The sequence below is a fragment of the Brachycentrus maculatus genome, unplaced genomic scaffold, assembly GCF_059751285.1.
Source record: "Brachycentrus maculatus isolate JH-2025_06_01 unplaced genomic scaffold, ASM5975128v1 h1tg000584l, whole genome shotgun sequence".
NCBI lineage: Eukaryota > Metazoa > Arthropoda > Insecta > Trichoptera > Brachycentridae > Brachycentrus > Brachycentrus maculatus.
In genome coordinates this window covers 100,200-123,397 of record NW_028281324.1, presented here as the reverse complement: position 1 = coordinate 123,397, position 23,198 = coordinate 100,200, and the positions used below count along the sequence as shown (strand labels likewise).

The 23,198-nt window shown below is 28.3% G+C and overlaps 1 protein-coding gene across 1 annotated transcript in view; it reads right to left on the bottom strand.

Annotated features, from left to right (window-relative positions):
* The window catches only part of lama (phospholipase B domain containing lamina ancestor), a 54,109-nt gene extending 35,355 nt beyond the window's left edge, over positions 1 to 18,754 (bottom strand). Inside the window, exon 1 of the mRNA XM_088273465.1 lies at positions 18,578 to 18,754. The gene's annotated coding sequence lies outside the window, so the exon portion shown is untranslated. The remainder of the gene's footprint in view (positions 1 to 18,577) is intronic.
* Between the last annotated feature and the right edge of the window lie 4,444 nt (positions 18,755 to 23,198).

The following is a 23,198-nucleotide window of genomic DNA, read 5'->3' as shown; positions in this document are numbered from 1 at the left end:
ATATATATATATATATATATATATATATATATATATATATATATATATATATATATATATATATATATATATATATGTATATATATATATAAATATACATATATATATATAAATATGTATATATATATATATATATATATATATATATATATATATATATATATATATATATATATATATATATATATATATATATATATATATATATATATATATATATATATATATATATATATATATATATATATATATATATATATATATATGTATATATATTCGACAAGTTGGTAAATGGCCCCAACTTTAGTTGATGTGCTTTCCTATGCCAATTAATAAATAAAAATATAATATTTAGACAAAAATAAAACTAGAAACATTGTTAATGAAGTAAATAGTGCATATCATATTATCCGTTCAGACAGGCCTCTCGAATTTCAATTTCCAATAAATATCCTTAACGAACGTAGATACATCGAGACGTTGTTCAGTTGAACGGTTGATCCGATCTCCAGCCCATTGGTCAATACAAATACAGAGCAAAAAATATTGAAGGAAAAGTAAGGTTTCGTGACAGAAAAACCTCGGTGATACAGATTTACCCATGCGGATTTTCTAAATGACCGGATTTCACCACGATACACGAGTGTGTAGATTACTTGTATTATAATATAAGGCCAACACTACTATACATATATCGCTCACTCCTTTCAAGTACGTCATAAATCAAAAAACATGATTTTTCAGGAGAAAGTTTTTAATGTTTAAAAATATAACACAATGTACTAAAAATAAATATCAAGCCACTTATTGTGCAACTTTTTACTGTACAACAGATCTTTTTAGGTAAAACCTGGAGATTTTTTCTCAATTTGAAAAATATATAGTTTATTTAAAAAAATAATTAAACAATACCTTTTCTTCAAAACGCAAAAACAACATTTTCTGCCCTGTAGCGGGTAAATATTAAGTTTAAAATATGCATCTTTTGCTGGGATATAGTACATTTTCTGGGCATTCCGAAAACATGCACAAGTGAAAATTGACGATTTTTGATTTATGACGTTCTTGAAAGGAGTGAGCGACATGTATTACAATATAAGGCCAACACTACTATACATATATGAGATATACTCATGTACCTGTGTATTACAATATAAGGCTAACACTACTATACATATATGAGATATACTCATGTACCTGTGCCATGGGTACAATCGGCTGTCTGGGCCTGAGAATTCAGTCTAGTGCCCGCCAAACAAAAGAGCCTTTGTCCAACCGTACACTTTTTATTCGGTATCCCTGACCTACCCCACGGAATATCGGCTCGCCCGGTGCCTGCCGCCTGCCGCCTGTTGCTAGGTCGACAGCCTTTTAATGGGAATACTACAACACCGGGCTCCATACATTTCTCTGCGCTCCGGATAACTTAACATTTTCTGATTGACGGTTTTGCGTGTTCGCGGATGACATGTAGTTTTTTTAATATGCAAGAAAACAACAACTATATGGATCATATTATTTTTCGACATTTTATTCTCAACAAAGATGAACAAGAATATGGAGGTCTGGGCATTTACGGGATTACGTGATTAAGTGATCACTTTAGAAACGTGGAACATTCACCAATTCATATTTATTTAAGTATTTGGACAAACTCAAAATTTTATAAAACTTTAAAGTTTTTTGTTTTTAATTTTAAGGTATGAATTTTTTTTTATTTAAAAATTTGGTAGATAAATATTAAGTATTATATTTTCAGGCGTAGTATGTAAAATAATTGACAAAGAAGCTTTAATACATTTCATGAGGGTTTCTGCTTATAAAAACATACTTATTTAACTTACTCTAACTTACTAACTTACTAATCTAACTATTGGAGTAGTTACAATAAAATCGTGTGAACGAAAAAAGATCACGACAAACAGAAAAAAATATCTATGTTATTCTACTTTTAACTCCATACTACAATCAAGGTTAAAATGAGATTTGTGTCCAAACAATGGTTACTTTTCAAAAACAGTAACTTTAAAGTTTTTTGTTTTTAATTTTAAGGTATGAATTTTTTTTTATTTAAAAATTTGGTAAATAAATATTAAGTTTTATATTTTCAGGCGTAGTATGTAAAATAATTGACAAAGAAGCTTTAATACATTTCATGAAGGTTTCTGCTTATAAAAACATACTTATTTAACTTACTCTAACTTACTAACTTACTAATCTAACTATTGGAGTAGTTACAATAAAATCGTGTGAACGAAAAAAGATCACGACAAACAGAAAAAAATATCTATGTTATTCTACTTTTAACTCCATACTACAATCAAGGTTAAAATGAGATTTGTGTCCAAACAATGGTTACTTTTCAAAAACAGTAACAAAATTGGGTCGTGAATTCACATTTTACCACGTTTCACAATTAGGAAATCGAAATGTTCGTGAAATACAATAAAATACATTCTTATATTAATAGTGTACAAATAAATAATATATACAATATATATTTTTTCTATTACAATCAAGAGTAATAGAGAAATTTGCCATAAGAAAAATGTATAATAAGTCATTCAAGTCATTAAGTATAGAAAAAATGTCCAAAAAAATTATTAGTAAAAAAATCCTAATGCCGAAACCATTTTCAAAAAAAAAAAATTATTTAGAACGATTGCTGTTTTTCAATTTATAAAAAAACAGCAATTTTCAGTAACTATTAAGGGGTGATAAGTATTTTAATCTAAAAACTTCGTCTTTGAAATTCTAAAAAAAAAAAATACAACAACAAAATGCAACACCAAACGATTCGAACAGAGCTTTAAATGTAAGGGAACCAAATATTATAAAAATAAAAAGAAGAAAACTGTTTTATCATTGATTAAGTTTTAACAATAAACATCGAGTTTAAGCTCCTTCCCAAGCATATAGTCACGTTTTTGTAGAGGCAAGCGTAAATATAAGATATTTCAAAAGTGAAAAAATATCTAATAATAGAATTAAATTGTAATTGTATTTTTGTAACTATATGAAATTTTTACATTTGAAAATTATATGAAGAAAAGCGTCAAAGTTAAATCGGGTACCTACTTTTGATAGTATTAAAGAGATACATGATTTTGTACCCATACGGAAAAACATGATAAAGATGGTTTTTTTTTGCTTATAAAAAATGTCGATTGGTGTTTCAATTTAATTAATTGACATATACATATGTATTTATTATATATCCGCCAACAACATTACCTTCAGAAAGCCAGTTTTATAATCAACTTACAGAACCCAAGTACTAAAAACCTACTAAACAATTAATTAACCTATAAAAAATAGGTCATTGTCAAAAAATGTTTATCTTTATACAAATGTTATATTGCCTTGCGTAAGCGATAAATGAGAGTCAACAATATTATGATTATAAATAAAAGCACAAATTAAATACTAGGTATTTTATACACACATAAATTCTACTTTTAGCTATGTATAACTATAAGAACAAAAGTTAATCATATGACATATCGCTCACTCCTTCCAACAACGTCATATATAAAAAAAACTTGATTTTTCAGGGGATCGTTTTAAAAGTTTAAAAATATAATACAATGTATTAAAAATAAATATCAAGCCACTTATTGGACTTTTTATTGTGCAACAGATCTTCTTAAGTAAAACCTGAACGTTTTTTCTCCACTTGAAAAATATTTAGTATATTTAAAAAAATAATTAAACAATACCTTTTCTTCAAAATGCAAAAACAACACTTTCTGCCCTGTAGTGGGTAAATATTAAGTTAAAAATATGCCGCTTTTGCTGGAATATAGTACATTTTCAGGGCATTCAAAAAAGATGCATAACTGAAAATTTACGATTTTTGATATATGACGTTGTTGAAAGGAGTGAGCGATATATTATATTTACATTCTTTTTAAACTTGAAATACTAAAGTGGTCAGGAGTCAGAATAATCACCGTGTACCATATGTATGAGGAGATGCATGAATGTGGAAGAGGCAAAGATTGTTCGTAAAGATAAATTGATGTGGCGTTCTATTTTCTCTGCCTACCCCTCTAGAGAAGCGATTTGATGCAAAGTTAGTTGATTTGTTTTTATTCATGTTTTTTACTGAATATTCTTGTTGAAATTGCATTTTATATGTACATAGGTATAATAAAAAAAACTAAATGTATAGACATTTTTCCGCTATTATTTTACTTGACCAGTGGCCGGGTTTCGTCGTTACCGAAATCATCAAACTGGTGAATAATATCAGTCTGATCAAATAAAATAAAAGTGTGGTTTTGTTGTGAATAAAAATATTTTATGTATTTCTCAAACGAAGATGAAGAATATCATAAATATAAAAATGTAGATCTCTGGGTGGTTACATTGACTTGTCGTAAGATGGTTTAATTGATCATTTTATACACAGTAACAATTATCATTTTTACAATGATTGTCATGATTGTATTCAATTGTTACATCTATAACATATTCGATGAAATATCGATAGGCGATGTTTTTTAAATATCTAGAATTCATAAAATCTTGATATAAATAACTCCCGAGTTCAGAAAATTCATCATTTGTGAACGAAGTTTTGGACACACCCCATTGTTTCAATTAAGTATAAAGTATAAAGCATTTTTGATCTGACGGTATTTTAGTACTTAAATAATTGAGATCCTAAATTTTCAATTGACATTTGAAATGACGGATTGAAATGGTTAATTTATATGTGTGTACGTATGGTACGTTAATAATAAATTGACGCATATCGCATCGCCTATACCTTGAACTTAAACGAAGTTCACAAATGCCCTATTGTATATTTATTTATTAATAACTTCTAGGCTCTATTTGTATCATATTATAATTCTGACTTGTCTTATTGATAGCGAATCAGATAAGACAGGTGTCATAAACCTTTTTATGTAGAGACATATGTACTCGTTTGTAATACTACTTAATAGTAATGTATCTTACAACACCATTAATATAATCATATTTTATTTAACCGATAATAAAAAGTGTCGGTTAAATTCTGTAACTTGAGGCACAAAAAAGTCTCCGCGGGAATCCCGAGGGCACACTAAGGTCAATTTGAATGTCACATATTAATTGAACTGTATATTAAAGTTTCATATTTAATGAATTGAATAATAGGGTATTTTCATACATCAGGGATAACGTTTCGAAAGTATGAAATATTTCGTGATTAACGTTTTTTTATTATAGAAAAATGAGAATCCTTGCTTTCATTTATAATTTTGGTGTACTAGTCAATGTTTGTTATTAGATCGCAGATGGAGCTTGTATTGGTCAAAAAATAAAAATACGCATAGATATGCTAAATATTTACTATTATATAGAATAGAGATGTATTATATAGAATAGAGAGTTTTCCATGGGTGGGCCATGAAAATAGACGTCGAGTCAAATAAGTTCGGGAATCTATGATTTTAACCCCTGAAAATTTCGTTATGTGTATTTTCATGTAACCAAATAGTACTTGTAAAGAGTGGTTCGATCTGTTCGATAGAGATGCGCGTTGCTACTTCAGACCCCGGTCGGATAATATGGATCACGACTTAGATTTTTTAAAAAATACCTTAGTTTTTACACCCGAATAAATGCATAGTTCCAAGTATAGAGGTACTGCCACAGCAAAAAAGGAACAAGTTTATTTGAAAGCAAAAAATAAGCACAACCCTTTACGCCCGAAAAAAAATGTTCTTTTTTTAAATCGAACTGATATTAACAAGTTATTGATTGTGTCTAAGTTTTAGTTCATGAATTATTGATTTACTAAGGAGTTATTTATATCAAGATTATTTTACACTGAAAATATTTTTAAAATAAATTGTTTTGAAAATAAGTTTAACTAAAATTGAATATAATATTTTCAGGTGACTCCAGTATGTAAAAAATTCAGATTAATCCACAATTCATTTTGTGGTGGTTTCTTCTTATTTAACTTAATAATTTCTGACCATGTCGCTAAAGAATTGCATATGAAAGATGTTTTCAATTAAAGCATAATAATAACTCTGGAAATTTTAGTAGAGTGTATGTAAATCATGGTTTGAATTGTGAATATTACACAGTGTATAAAGTGATCATCAACCAATGATAGATGTTAGCCTTGTTAATACCTACACAGATTCCCTTTTTTTCAATGTGTTTAAGATAACATCAATAAATAAAAAAAATCTCACTTAATATTTAATTCCAAAAATAACTTGATAAGCTTTTTTTAATAGAAGGACTTCTAAAGTAACTTACAAAAGACATATTAAATGTAAAAATACCGTAATGAAACTTTGTCTAAAATTTGACGATTGATTTTAAGAGATATTTTTTTAATCTTAGTTATTTTAAGGCCCAATATAAATAAATCGCAACTTAATTGTCTTTAAACCCATGGAACATTTATTTTTAATGATTGAATTTTTTTCAAAACATTGTTTTTGTAATAAAAAATAAGTGTTCCTTTGAAATAAATATGTGGTTTAAAAAAAAATATTGCAAGGTAAGGCGTTAAAAATTATTAAAATATTTTTTCAGTACATATTCATTTAAAAAAATCTAAAATATGTAATAAAAAATAAGTGCGCGGAGACACGTCTGGCCCCCTTAACGATATTTTTACAATAAATATTGTATAAATCTACACTTAAAGGTTAAGAACATCTACTGTTTTACCACAAAGTGACTGCCGAATCAATTAATGAGATTAAGAACATATTTGTGTAACGGGGTTTAACGTGTTAACTGGAATCTTTCATTCCGACACGTCCGCAAGAAGGAGCAAATAAATTGAATTATAGGATGTCTGCAGGTCAGGACTTGCAAAAACCTGTTACTGAGTGCTGTGGAGTTCGTGGGAAAACCTGCGGAGGACACGAGAAAACGTTGAAATGTTCAATGGGGCTTGACTGTATGTCTGCTTCATAATTCGAGTACTATGGGTAGAGTAACGGAAGTGGAATATATATATATATATATTCTGAAGGGAATCTGTGTAGGTATTAACAAGGCTAACATCTATCATTGGTTGATGATCACTTTATACACTGTGTAATATTCACAATTCAAACCATGATTTACATACACTCTACTAAAATTTCCAGAGTTATTATTATGCTTTAATTGAAAACATCTTTCATATGCAATTCTTTAGCGACATGGTCAGAAATTATTAAGTTAAATAAGAAGAAACCACCACAAAATGAATTTTGGATTAATCTGAAATTTTAACATACATACTAGGAGTCACCTGAAAATATTATGTTCAATTTTAGTTAAACTTATTTTCAAAACAATTTATTTTAAAAATATTTTCAGTGTAAAATAATCTTGATATAATTAACTCCTTAGTAAATCAATAATTCATGAACTAAAACTTAGACACAATCAATAACTTGTTAATATCAGTTCGATTTAAAAAAAGAACATTTTTTTTTTCGGACGTAAAGGGTTGTGCTTATTTTTTGCTATCAAATAAACTTGTTCCTTTTTTGCTGTGGCAGTACCTCTATACTTGGAACTATGCATTTATTCGGGTGTAAAAACTAAGGTATTTTTTTTTTAAATCTAAGTCGTGATCCATATTATCCGACCGGGGTCTGGTATATATATATATATGTATATAAATATATATATATATATATATATATATATATATATATATATATATATACATATATTATATATATATATATATATATATATATATATATATATATATATATATATATATATATATATATATATATATATATATATATATATATATAATATATACCACAAACACCGAGAACAATTGGATATAAATGTTCCTTGAATTTATTTTGTATTTGCAATGTATGAAATCATTTTACATTCTTGGAGTCGCCTGAAAACATTAAATGATGACGCATAAAATCATGTTTTAGGGCGTTTTCTAGTATGTGAAATGATTCGGAGTCTAACTTACAATTTATTGAGGTCTCGTCTAAAGAAAAAACCTAATAAACTTAACCATTGATGGTGACGAAAATTCACAAGTGAATGGTGTCTATTAGAAGATATATACATACAAGTTCCGAAATTTGAATATTGTGGTTTTCAATTATATAAAACGACCACTAAAACCACTCTATGAAATATTGTATTTCCTGTAAATACTCAGACTTCCATATTCTTCTTCATTTTTATTGAGATGTCAATATATTTAAATAACTCTTTAGTGAACAAATCCACATTTGTGAAGAAAGATTTGGACAAACTCAAAATAGTATAATTTGTTAATATATCAACTTTTAGCTTAGACAACTTACATGGATGCCAAAGAAAAGGAATTTATTTTACCCACAAATGTGAAACATTAAAAACATATTTTTTAAAACAAAAATACATGTGTATACATGGAGACATAACGGATATATTATTTTACTCGCATGTGAACACTAAGAAAACACACAACGGGATGAAGAAATTTCATCTTCTAATTATAAACCAAAACCACGACAAAACCGGTTTCTATAAATAAATTCACCGAGCGGAATTTGAAGGAGGACATTTTTCTAGAAATAAATCTTCGAGCTTTCTCTTTTAAGTTCTGTCACACGCGAACTTGCTCAATGAAAGTTATTTGAATTTTTTTCTTTTTCTTCACAGAAGTAAGCTTATTCCTCGACAATATTCGTATTACAAATACACTTTACTTTTTTACAACATTTGTTCACAAATCTGTATTAGTTCCAATTAGCAGTTATTTTGTTACATTTTTTTTGATAATTCAGCATACATGAAAAAGAATATGGAAGTCTGGGCATTTACAAGGCATGAAATTTCTAGAATAAGATACAAAGAGTAGGGTGATACAAATAATGAATGAAGAAAGAATGTGAAAGAAAGAATGAATAAAAAGCTTTTGTAAAATCAATGCTGATCTTTTATTTTAAACAATTTTGGTATTTTAAAACAGGTTGTAAACCCGTAGTATTGGGATTTTAGTAATAAATATTCAACTGAGTTCATAAACTTACGAAAAACAGGTGACATTTGATCTCTCACATTCCGTACATCTTCTAAATAAATAAAAATGTAAATACTTATTCATTAGATTGAAAATCAGGTATTTGTATGTGTCCTGTGACGAGTATTAAAAATATGTTTTTAAACAGATTTTACATAAATTTTTTGTACATTAAAAAAAAAAAAAAATTGTGGTATGGTAAGAAAACACTCTCCTTACCATCCATTGTTTACTTTGTGTAATACCACATTTTTAAACACTTATTCGTGACTACCGGTTTCGCAAAAATTATTCCAACAGGTCATTAAAATTAAAATAAAAGTATTTCATTAAAATGATTAAAATTAAAATTAAATTATTACGGTTTGACTTTTGTATAAAAATAAAATTTTTGAAAGAGAGAAAGACGACAAATGAATCACATTGGGAATATTTTCAAAAGTGGACTCGAAGTCAGTAAAGTTAGTTGCACATAATAAGCAAGATAAATAGTTAATGCGATTCCCATCAATAAAAAAATACCATACCACAAAGTTTAGCATGCTTTTAATTTACAAAAAAATATATACATATAGCTAGTGGAACGAATAACAAGCTTTTCTCATAGCAACGCCACGCCTCCAGATTACATTTGAATATATATGACATTATTATTGAAACTACTACATATGTATAAACCTACAATTAAGTATATTGATGGCCAAGGTTGTGCTTAGCAACAGTGTTAAAATATATACATATTATCTACAAAATGTGTGCGATAATTTAAGTGATGTTTGTAAACCGATATATGAAGACTATTTGCGCAACTGTATCAATCTTTTGACGTTATTTATAATGGAAGTTTTAGATCTAGTTTAAATACCGAGTGTCAATAACAAAAAATGTGCATTCTTTAAAAACATGAATCACTTTGAAAGGTTGTTTTCCAAGTCGATTTGTGCAGTTTTTTTTAGCCACAACTTTGTAGGTATGTCCAAATACTTGTTTACAAAACTGGGCAAATTAAAAGCTGTATAATTTAAAAAAAAAAGTGTTATCAGGCGTTTTCCAGTATGTAGATATAATCCCAGTGTACGGATCTTGCATACATTCAAAAAAGGGCATCTGCTTAATGAAAGCTTTCTAAATCCAATATAGATGGCTATTGTAAACTCATATTCAGAGCGTCATGAGATTAATGTAATATGTATATGAAGGAGTTGCAAAAATTTGAGTAGTGTGGTTATTAATCATAGGTAGAATGATGAACGTTGTACGTGTGTATAGTGATTACTTAACAAGCCTATGACAGGTCATAAGCCCTGGAAATACCCTGACTTCTTTATACCTTGCTTTCGTGAGATTATTAATCAAGTAAGCGTTGCATCGATTTGATGCAGTGCCCTGCGCACCATAGGGTGCGGGAGACGGACAGAAGAAGAAGAATGATAAATATGTTATGTTTATTGAATAATCGAAATATGACTTCAATAATTGAATAAATTTGTAATCTTTGACACACATTACAGCATTTGTTATTACAGTTGTGGAAAAGTACCACATATGAGTCGATTGACTTATATTTATTTTTCAAGATTTGAAATTATTGTTCAGAGCTCAATTTCAATTAATTAAAGCAAAGTTGAGATAATAAGTAATAAACATAACGAGCAAAACATGTTGTGAAACAAATGCTCCCTTAACAAACGACAATTCGCATAGCGAAGAAAAGTGTATTTGTGAAAATTGTATCTTTGGCCAATACCATGGGAATAGTGGTGGATGAGCTTGAGGAAGACCATAGTCTAGAGCTGACCACTGAAGAGCTTATGGAGTTGTATTGTGTTTCACAGAAGGAAGTTGTGGAAGAGAGTTTGTTAGAGGAAGAGGAAGTAGCAGAGCAATAATCTTCTGATACAATAAGAGATGCTGGAAGCATGGAAACAGAAATATAAAGAACATTGAGAAAAATCACACTAATAAACAGATAGCTAGCTATACGTTCTAAACAAATATGCTAAGTCGCATTTTAACAAAATTGTTTGAAAAGTACATAAAAACAAATGTTTCTACACAGTTTTCTAACAACAATTGCTTTAAATTAATATATGTGTAATAAATTAATTATTTCTATTAAATATATTTTTTGAAACATTTTGAGTGTGTCCAAATACTTGTCCAAGAATTTGAGTAGTGTGGTTGTCAATAATGGGTAGAATTGGTGAATGTTACACGTGTGTAAAGTGATCACTTAAACCAGCCTATGACGGTCGTAAGCCCCGTAAATGCCAGACTTCCATATTCTTCTTCATCTTTGATGAGATATCAAAAAATAATATTTTTTGAACATATAAATCACATTTCAGGTTTTTACGTTCCTTAACAATTTATACAAAAATTTATAAGGGCACTTAGGAGGATGCAAAGGAGCTGGCAGTCGACAAAGAAGCCAGTTTGTGGACTCCATTTGTTTTATATAGGGAGTGGATATGTTTTAACTTACTAATTTTATAACATTTAAAAAAGTAGGCATTGATCTATGTATAGTTTATGGGAAAAACCTATTCGTTTAACGATCATTTACATAACGAGTGAGAATCGCTTTTACGAATTATTCTCGTTTTATGAGGTACAATAACTGTACAATAAAATCCAGCATACATTAAAATACAAATATTTCTCTAAAAAAAATAATGATCTCTTGAATTCATTCAATAATGCAATCTTTAAGTAGGAGTGACCGTGAATATATTTTACAAATTGTATGCAACTTAATATGGATTCGCTTTCACCCACTCAATTACCGAATGCAAACATTGTTTTTTTTTACAATAGCTGAAGTTATTTGCCCACATCACGAACGTCACGAAATTCAATTCTGATCGCCAAACGAATTGAATTCATTTCATTTTGACGCACAAAACAGCGTCATCGCTCATAAAGCAGGATAGCGTAATTATGCGTAATAACATCTCGTCAATAATGAAATCTAAACAGGAATTTTCCACGACAGAACGAGTCAATTCGAGATGGGATCAATTATAAAGTACAAAGAAGTCAGACGTATGTGCATTAAAAAACGGTGCTCTTTTTATATTTAGGTACCTATATAGTTTTTCAAACTCTCATTATCATTCTTCATTCATTTGGTGTAATATCGATTTGAATTCATTATAATATCCAAAATATTTAGTTTTTTTTGTTTATTTTGTTTTATATAAAAACAATAAATTATTCAAATATATCAAAGATAAAATAGTGTTAAACAAAAATTTTCATGAACATAGTACTCGAAATAAGGATAGAATAAGACTGCCATTGTTGAAAAAAACCGAGTCACAAAATTGTTTAATGTATTATATAAGAGATGCCTGAATGTATGAAGAATGAAAAGAATCTGATAGAATTTAAAAATAAATGTTTTTTTTATTGTAAAAAGATATAATTAAGTGAAAGTAATAGTTTTTATAAGTGTAATATAAGCAAATTAAAGAAATAAATCAAATAAAATATATACAATTGATGGGCTTACTTCGAAAATCAATCATACTTGCTTAAGTTTAAATTAATATATTATTAGATTAAAACCAATATTTTTAGCTTTTCCACTTTATTTTTATATGACCAGCGACTGGGTTTCATCGTTACCGACATCATCAGACTGGTCTGATGATGTCGGTAACGACGAATCATACTTGCTTAAGTTTAAATTAATATATTATTAGATTAAAACCAATATTTTTAGCTTTTCCAATTTATTTTTATTTGACCAGCGACCGGGTTTCGTCGTTACCGACATCATCAGACTGGTTTGATGATATCGGTAACGACGAAACCCGGTCGCTGGTCAAATAAAAATAAAGTGGAAAAGCTAAAAATATTGGTTTTAATCTAATAATATATTAAAATGCAATTTCATCACGAAGTGTCAGTGGATAATATAAATCTATTTATCTTTATATATATAAGTTTAAATTAGTTTATTACAAAAAAATATTAAATTGCATTCAGTACGTACAGTATATCATAAGCAGGCATAATGAAATAAGGAAAACAACAATTATGAAAAAGGCAAACCTCTTGTTACATTTTTATAAGATATATTTTTAAAAAATATTTTAATTTAGATGGCCGAAATCGGGGATAGTATTTTTTTAGATTAAAAGGTGTGTGAGTACCATAATTTTATTTGCTTTAACCTACTATAGAATTAACACTGACATCATATCGCGTTTACCCAGAATATTCATAAAGAATATCGATATCGCTCGTTCCTTTCAAGAACGTCATAAATCAAAAATCTACAATTTTCAGTTGTGCATGTTTTCGGAATGCCCAGAAAATTTACTATATCCCAGTAAAAGCGGCATATTTTTAACTTATATTTACCCACTACAGGGCAGAAAGTGTTGTTTTTGCATTTTAAAGAAAAGGTATTGTTTAATTATTTTTTAAATATACTAAATATTTTTCAAATAGAGAAAAAACGTTTAGGTTTTACCTAAAAAGATATGTTGCACAGTAAAAAGTTCAGTAAGTGGCTTCATAGTTATTTTTAATACATTGTATTATATTTTTAAACTTTGAAAACGTTGTCCTAAAAAATCAAGTTTTTTGATTTATGACGTTCTTAAAAGGAGTGAGCGATATGTCAAAAGATAATACGATTGATCTGTTTTTACATTTTATAAAAAAAAATCTTAAAAAAAAATTGCACAGAACTACTCGTCTTGTGATAGTTACTGCACATCATTTGCAACAAGTCCTTACAAGTTATAAATTAATAAGCATCTTTAAAATATACAAATATATATACATTTGTATATTACAACACTGTTTCCGGGAAAGCATTATTATTTAAAACTGTATCAATAAAAAAAGTTAATGCAGAAAATAGTCATTTTTTATAGAATGTAATTTCAGTGTAACTACATACTGTGACTAATTTACTACGAATTAATGACTGGTGACATGAATCACCCAAATTATCACAAAATACTAGAGAGTTAGTACCATACGATTAAATGTTTTTGTAATCTAGATCACAGTAATCATTCTGACAATTAGGCGATGAGATTTGTCACAAATTTACAATCTAAGCAAAATTGACTTATGCTTTTTCTGCTGAAAATGAGGATGATTTTTGTCTTAAATTACGCAGCCCTTGAATGAATAACATGATGAACGGCGAAGCCTTCTTTACAACTATTTTTTAATTTTTAAATTGAACGCTTGTATTAGACCACTTATTGAGTTTTATTTCATTTCACACGACTAGTTTCGAAAACTACAAATGTTTTCAACTACAGATGATCACGAAAACTACAATTTGTAAAGTGATGAAACTTATAACAGCCTATGATGGTCGTAAGCTCCGTAAATACCCAAACTTTCTATTCTTTTTCATCTGTGTTCAGATGTAAAAAAAAACAGTTTTTTTGTTGTTTTATGATTATTTTCACTAACCCGTTTCCATTTTTAGGATTGCGATATTTATGAATGAATTGATGAGCCATTCATAATACAGCTATGTCATTGTGTTTAAAACCTGCACTTTTTGAACTACCCACACTAACAAAATACACGATTGAAAGGAATGAAAGAGATATACTCGGTGTTCAGCAAATCGTGTCCACTAAAAAAGTGTAAAGAATTTATTCCAAAAAAAAAGTTATCATTCACAACCTTGACATTATTTGCATTATAATTAATTGCTTTGTTTACTTAATTGAATAAAGCTGGGTGATAGGAGAAAACTATTTCATTTGATCAATTTATTAATTTGTTTTAATAAAATTTAAATGAGAACCGTCAAATATTTTATTGCAATAACAGCCGAACAGTGTCTGGATTTAATACTCCTATAAACCGAATGGAAAACCGTGGAAATGATTTCGCGGACTATATTGATATATGGAATATGCCACTTCCTAACTATAAAACGATAATAATTACAATATTTCCGGCGAATGCATAATTCTTTGTTTTATATGTTAATCGTGATATCGATCATCTAAATTAAAATAAATAATATTTTAAAGAAAGGGGATTGCCTTTTAAATTATTTTTGTTTGTCTTTATTCATTTGTTTGCCTTCTTATGATATACTGTTATTATTTTATACTTACTGAGCCACTAATATACAAACTTAAAAAAAGCTTACTGAGCCAATAATATACTTATTGAGTCAATAATATACAAACTTAAAAAAAGAAAACATATTACTTATCATTAAGTAACAACGTGTAATAAATTTTGTACGAATTGGCTACGGCCGTTAATAAAAGGAAAAAATCATACAAATATATTATTCTCAAACTAATTCTGTATCTTAAGATTGTATTGTGAAATAATACTGATTAATTTAAATACTATTTATTGTAAATTCGGTTTAAATTGAGGAAATACCGTTTACAAAAACTATGACTAATGTTCTCTGCTGAATACTACTAAGATTTTTTTATTAAACTGTACCACACTGTTCCTCGTTACATTTCTTAGAAATTTATATGTACACTCAAATTATCACATCAGTATAGCGGTAGAATTATTTTTTGGTGTTTATTTAATATTTATTTCATAATTAGGACGAGTTATCTCCCTCCGTGTATATAGCGTTCGTCCTATCCGTTCAGACATGATGTATGACACTATATACACTATGGGCATCCGGTTATACGGAGAACACAATACACATCAACTCGGTGTTACCTGTTTAGTGCCTATAGTACCCATGCTCTCCTGGTATATGGTACAGAAAGCGAGAATGAATTTAGAAAGCGACAGACACATTTAAAAAAACTTCTGTCATTAAATTTCGATTGCAAAAGATGTGATTGCTTTACTAATTTTGAATTGTATGTATTCAAACAAGATTAATACTTTTGTGGATTATAGAAAATTCACAGTTCGCCTTTATTTAGCTTTGAACATTCACTATTTCGGTAAAGATATATTGCCATTCATCCGATTCTTTCACATCGTCTGCAAAAAGTGAAATACTGAAAATTATGCTAATTATCGTATAATGTAGTGTGACACTTTGTTAATTTATTAATATTGTATTATGTGTGATTAAACAAGATCTATATTTTTGTGGATCATAGAAAATTCATAGTTCGACCATATCGAGTTTTCAACAATCACTATTTCTATAAAGATATATGTATTCGCATTTACCTATAGATTACATATAGATTCTTTCATATCGCCGGCGAAGGTAATAAATTTATGAAAAAATAAAAAATTTATGAAAAAATAAAATAAAATAAAACTCTGAAAATTATATGACTTATCGATTAATGCTGTGTGAAACTTTATTAATTTATTGATGTTGTATTATGTGTGATTAAACAACATTTTTACTTGAGTGGATTATAGAAAATTCATAGATCGACCCGACCTTATTGAGCTTTCAATAAGGACTATTTCTGTAAAGATATATATACACGCATTCAGTAGATTCTTTCAAATGATCATCGAAGGTAAAATACTGAAAATTATTCAACTTATCATGTGATTTATTGCTGCGAGGTAATGCAATCCACGTGGTTTACCCACGGTCATTTGGAAACTGCGTTCAGGAATTGATATCGTCAACAGTTATTTGAAAATATTATATTAGTTTCATCATGTATACCTACTATACATATTTCTAAACGTACATATTTCTTTTCTTGTTTCCCACTGCTGTATTTATCGTGTGATTGTATTTTCTTTAAGACAGGAGCGATATCAGAAGAATGCATTTATACCTGAATATGTACTAATCGGAAGTGTGAAGATAAAAAAAGGTATCGTAAAACTTGTTTCAACTCACGAGGCATGAGGGTCATCGTAGCATGAAAAATGTGTAGTCGGTCGTTCAATACATATAGTTCGCGGAGATAGATGACCCTGTTCAAATCGACGCTACTAGGCGAGGAAGGACAAAATAATAAGTATGTTTATATATGTACATATATATATATATATATATATATATATATATATATATATATATATATATATATATATATATATATATATATATATATATATATATATATATATATATATTTATATATATATATTATATATATATATATATATATATATATATATATATATATATATATATATATATATATATATATATATATATATATATATATATATATATATATATATATATATATATATATTATATAAACACATGTAGAGGAAGGAAATTGAGATGTTATGGGCACATAGAACGCAGAGAACTTTATCATATTGTGAACCAGGCAATCGCCATAAATTTATTTCCTTTTTTTTTAATCTCTGAATGTTTTTTAATAGTTATAATAACATAAATGTGGAATTGTTTAATTGGCTTTTTTTAACGTAACTATTTTTGTTAATGTAATGTAATGTTTATTATTGTTAATGTAACTATTGTTTATTATATAATTTTTTTATATGTAAAGCTGTACAATTCCCGATCAAATTGGGATGGAGCCAGGAAGAGTAAAGAAAAAAATGTAAAAGAAATGTTTTCTTTTATATTAAAAAAAAAATATGTATTTAAAATGTTTATTGTTCTAGTAATCTTTCTTAAGCTCGGCATACTCTTCCATTCACACTTGCCAAATAAACTTTCTTAACCATTCATTCGTCATTTATTCACTCCATACATACGATTACCTAATCTTTTCAATTATACCCTAATTATATTAACCCTTTTACTCCGTCAACCATTAATTGAAAGCCTTACAACATTATAATAAATATTTAAGAGTTTGAAAACTTGTATTCAATATAAAGAAAAACATACATACACCGGTAAATGAATATATACATGGCATACTTTTTGTGGGTGAGGAATGATTCAAGTAAACCAGTCATAAAGGGTTAAAGGTTAAGGCCCTAAAAACGTGAATTTCAAAACTCCTCTTGGCGCCATTTTCCCGAAGAAATAACTTTATGGCAAAAAATGTTTTGCACATTTTCGTATTAAAATGTTTGCATTTTAACATCACTGTAAGATAATTGACAAATGGCAAACCAAATATTAAAAATGATTGCAAAATTAGATTAATCGTGGTGCAATATGACGCAATATTTGGCCTTTTACTAAAAAAAAACGTTTCCTTTCAATGACATGTATTTTTTTTAATATTTCTCTTGATTGCGCAATAAATTTACCACTTTTTAATATATTTCAAAATAAAACGCATTTAATTTTCTGCCCATGTAGTGCAGTGGTTGTCACGTTTGGCTACCGAGCTGAAACTATTTGAGTTCAATTTGCAGATGGGTCAAACAAAATGAGTATATTTTTACCATAAATATTTATTGATAATTGCTTCAGACTGATACTGGAAGCGAAGGATTGAGATGATTGCCTAAGTTAACAAGATAAGGAAAAGAAACGTGTATTTCCCGCCAAAAATAAGATGAAAAACTAAAATTTTATTTAATTTGCAATTTCAGATAAAAAATATGTATGTAATGTGTATATTTTATTTATCGATTGTGTTATTTAATATGAGGTAAGGAAACGAAAATTACACAATAAAAAGCAATGGAAAAGGATAATATATTCGTTTTAATTAATTAAAAACCACTTACTAGTTATGAAATAAATGACGTTTAGGGTATTTGCCTGAAGATTTTTCCGACAAAGAACGATCTAAAGGGCTACATTTGAAAGCACGAAATATTTGACTATTGCTCAACTTAAAAAAAAACTGAACCACACAACCTCACTTCTTCACATTTAGTAAATTAATGACAAGCCAGCGAGTTGAATGGGAACGCACCTACCTACTTATATCCATAGCACGTGTGTTAGTATGTACGTATTTGAATGTAGTGGTATAAACTACAGCGCCATCTATGAGATAGTTCTCCAACAAGAAAAGTTTTAATCTTCGTGCGGTAGATGCTCCCAATATCGTATCATCTTGATTTGAGAGTATTTAATGTGGTAAAATAAATGTTCTAGAATGTCGCCAGTGTTTTTGCCTAGAATTTTCACTCATGAATTATATGAAATTATAGTAACTTTAAACATAAAGAGTAAATCCACTCACAAGTAGGCATAGGCTATGAAACTTATAAAGTTGAAGCCTGAGTAGGGACATGATAAACGGTGTTGCATAAGCCGTAGCTAGATTTCAGAGTCACTTGGACGTTAGGTAATTCAAAAAAAAAGTTCTAGAATGTTCAATTTAATTAAATGCCTGAATCATTTAAATAACGTTATTATTAAAATGATTTATTTTATGAGGAATATTTTGCAAATACATTGAAAACACAATATTAAGTGTAATTAAATTAATACAAAATAAAGTGTATTTTTGGATTCTATAAATGGTACTTTTTTCACTTGTATCTTTCAGAATAATCCAACGCTATAACAAGAATGGGGTGAAAAGACAATTAAAATTAGAATACAGTCAAAGAAACACTGTAGAGATGCATATTTTAAAGGATAGAGCTATATAAAACTACAGTAGTATATGATGTTAAGTGTAAGTAAAGAATTAAAAAGAAAAACCAAGTATGCTTTGAAGTAACATTTCAACATAATAAATATGATAAAGAATATGAAATTAAATAATGAAAAACTATGCTGAACACTGTGAGTGTAAGCATTATAGCAAAAATATTAAAAAGGGTGAATTTAGAATTACAGCAAAACGGAAGTAATGTAGTCAGAATAATAATAATAATATAGTTAATTACAAGAGTCGTTTACTAGCTATACCTAGCCATGTCTAAGAGGTTCGCATCCTTCTCAATCCGGCATTCCTTAGGGTCGCATCTGCAGACGTCCGCTGCTCCGTACTCAAGTCGAGGGCGCCATTATACGACTCTTCAATTCCACCATTTAACTTGAAACCCCTTTACGAGACTTCAATTCTACCATTCTACTTGAAACCTTTCTCTCTCTCTCTATGTAACTATTTTGATCACACTTCAAGACGACAATTGCTTGTGTGATGTCTACAACATTGGTCATAAGACTTCAATCCTCATTTATTTAATATTCAATTATAATATTTTATTCCATGTTTTTTAATTAAACAACTTATGCATTTTATAATAAAGAGCCAAATAAAAAATTTTAAAAAAGTTTTTTTTTAAATTTAAATATTAACGTTTCGATTAAACATGTACTAATTTTCTAGTCATTTTTAGCTGTTTTAAGTTTTTTTCGAAATGTCCTAAACTGCAAGTAAACGTCTCCTTAATGCAGACATTTCAGTGTTTATTTATAATTGTTATTTATTGTTGAGAATACAGAATTTTCTATGGTCTTGATTTAATGTAAGATTTTATCAATCCATAATTATTCGTACATATTACTTATATTACATTCAAAAGACTTACCATACAAGTAAGGGGTCAACAAATCCGTAGCACCTACTTTTTTTTATCATTATTAAGACAAGATGAAAATTCACTTACATCAAAACGTTATTTATTGACTTGACGTTTAATTTGTAGAACTCCATTTTAATTTATGTATTAATTTTAAATCAAACACAGATTTTTTGAGTCTACTAAGTTGTATTTTATTAACAAAAAACACATAAAAAATTATATTGTGACAATTGTTCGCCTTGTTAGGGCATTATCAAACGAATGTGAAGATCACAATATATTTTTTAATGTGTTTTTTGTTAATAAAATACAACTTAGTAGACTCAAAAAATCTGTGTTTGATTTAAAATTAATACATAAATCAAAACGTTATTCCTTACGTCTTTTGGCTCTATACTGCGGAGAATATAAATGGCTCGATCTTAGGCGCTAAGTTTTATCTCAATGATTAATAAATTTCCGTGACACCTATTGGAACTTTCAAGAACTTAATATATTAATACCATTTATAAAAAGAAAAATACAATACATTATGTAAATGCATTTTACTCATTCGATGTTCAACAACTTATCCGGATGAGGGCGGTAGTGTCGCGTGCAGGCGACTATTATCGTCATTATTTTTATCGACATTTTAAATATTTCAGTGATATCATTCAAATTATTAAAATACAAGTGTAAATACAAGTAATCGAATGATAAGTTATTGCAAGTAATAAAAAATACAAGCACTGCTCCGCCCGCGATTCGGTTTGTTGATTTCTCAATTGAATTTTTGACCCGAAAAATGTTAGCCTTTCAGGGCAACAAAAAAGTCCTTTGGGCTTATTTTAATCGGCCTCTCAGAACTCTGGTTTCATTTATGTATTAATTTATTACGTTTATTATGTACTTTTTTCACCTTAAGTTTTTTGCAAAATAAAAATTTGACGATTTTTCATAAATGTAATTGTTAAGTAAGCTTTTAAAGATAGGGTTTTCCATTAAGAGGTTTCATTTTGAATAGCCCGCTATCTGGGCAGCTGCCACTTTTGAGGCTGTCATCTTTTGACATTTGACAAGTAAAAACTACGCGACTAATAAAAATGCAACGATACACGCTTCAACAACGCATTGAAATTGTTGAAATTCACTACAGAAATGGTGAAAATTTTGCAATCAGAGTTCGCGAAACTAAAGCACTTTTTGGTCGTCGTGAAGCGCCTTCTCGGCCAGCAATAGTGGAAGTTGTTAAAAAATTTGAGCTGTCGGGACAACTTGGTGATGTGAAGAATCGAAACCCTCAATATGTCACTGTTTGGTGCGGTTTTTGGGCTGGCGGTGTGATTGGAGCTTACTTATTCGAAAATGAGGCTGGTGCAACTGTTAAGGTGAATGGGTTGCGCTATCGAGCTGTGATTAATGATTTTTTATGGCCGGAATTGGAAGATATTGACGTAGACGACGTTTATTTCCAACAAGACGGCGCTACGTGCCACACAAGCACATAATTTCCTGGCCGTGTTATTTCTCGAAGAGGTGATCACAGTTGGCCCCCGAGATCTTGTGATTAAAACCTTGAGACTTTGATCCTTGGGGCCACGTGAAACATAAGGTCTATGCCAACGCTCTACAATCGATTGAAGACCTTAAAGATGGAATTCGTGAAGTTATCGAGGACATACAGCCGCAAATGAGCGAATTGGTCATGGAAAATTTCATGAAAAGGATATGGTGCTGCAGCCGTAGCCGTGGCAGCCGTTTGGCTGATATCGTTTTCCATCGTTAATCGCATACTTTTCTCTTAAAAATGCAATAAATATTCATTAATTTATCTTAAAATATACCAGTTTTTTTCAAATATCAAAATGAAACCTCTTATTGGATAACCCTATATTTTGAGTTTTCGTGCTTTTTATTCCCTATCGATTTTTAAGTTTTTCGTTCGTTTTTTTAGTTTTCATAGTCTTAATATAAATCTGTGATCTATCTAAATATGTATTTTTACAATTAAATAAAATATTACTTAGGTATGTAACTCTGTATCTCTCGATAGTTATTATGCAAAGTTAGGTAATAGTTTTCCATTTTTTCCATTTTATTAAGTTTTCGTTTTAATTTTTTAACGCCCCTTGCAACCTGTATTGCTCCTCATAGTTTTATTATTACATATTTTAATTTATTCAGTTAAATTAAAAATGGGTAGATACATTAATTGTATGGATACATAGTTCAAGTAAAATACTTTTCTTTCGATTTAGTGTATATATATATATATATATATATATATATATATATATATATATATATATATATATATATATATATATATATATATATATATATATATATATATATATATATATATATACTGCACACCACTTTTTATCTAAATTATATAATATTTTCTAGAATTAATTAAATATGTTGATTTAATATTTATGGAACAACTATTTTATTTTAAAATTGGTTTGTTTTATGCAATTATCAAAGGTCAAGCAAAAGTAATGGAATTATTTTTACTCGGCATTCTGCCGTTTATTGCAGGGGTTCCCAATCTTTTTCAGCCTGCGGCGCACTTACAAGTAAAGAATTTTGTCACGGCGCCCTACTTTAGTAAGCTATTTGCGTATATATATATATATATATATATATATAAATAAATATATATATATATATATATATATATATATATATATATATATATATATATATATATATATATATATATATATATATATATTTATATATATATTTATATATATATATATATTATATATATATATATATATATATATATATATATATATATATATATATATATATATATATATATATATATATATATATATATATATATATATATATATATATATATAAA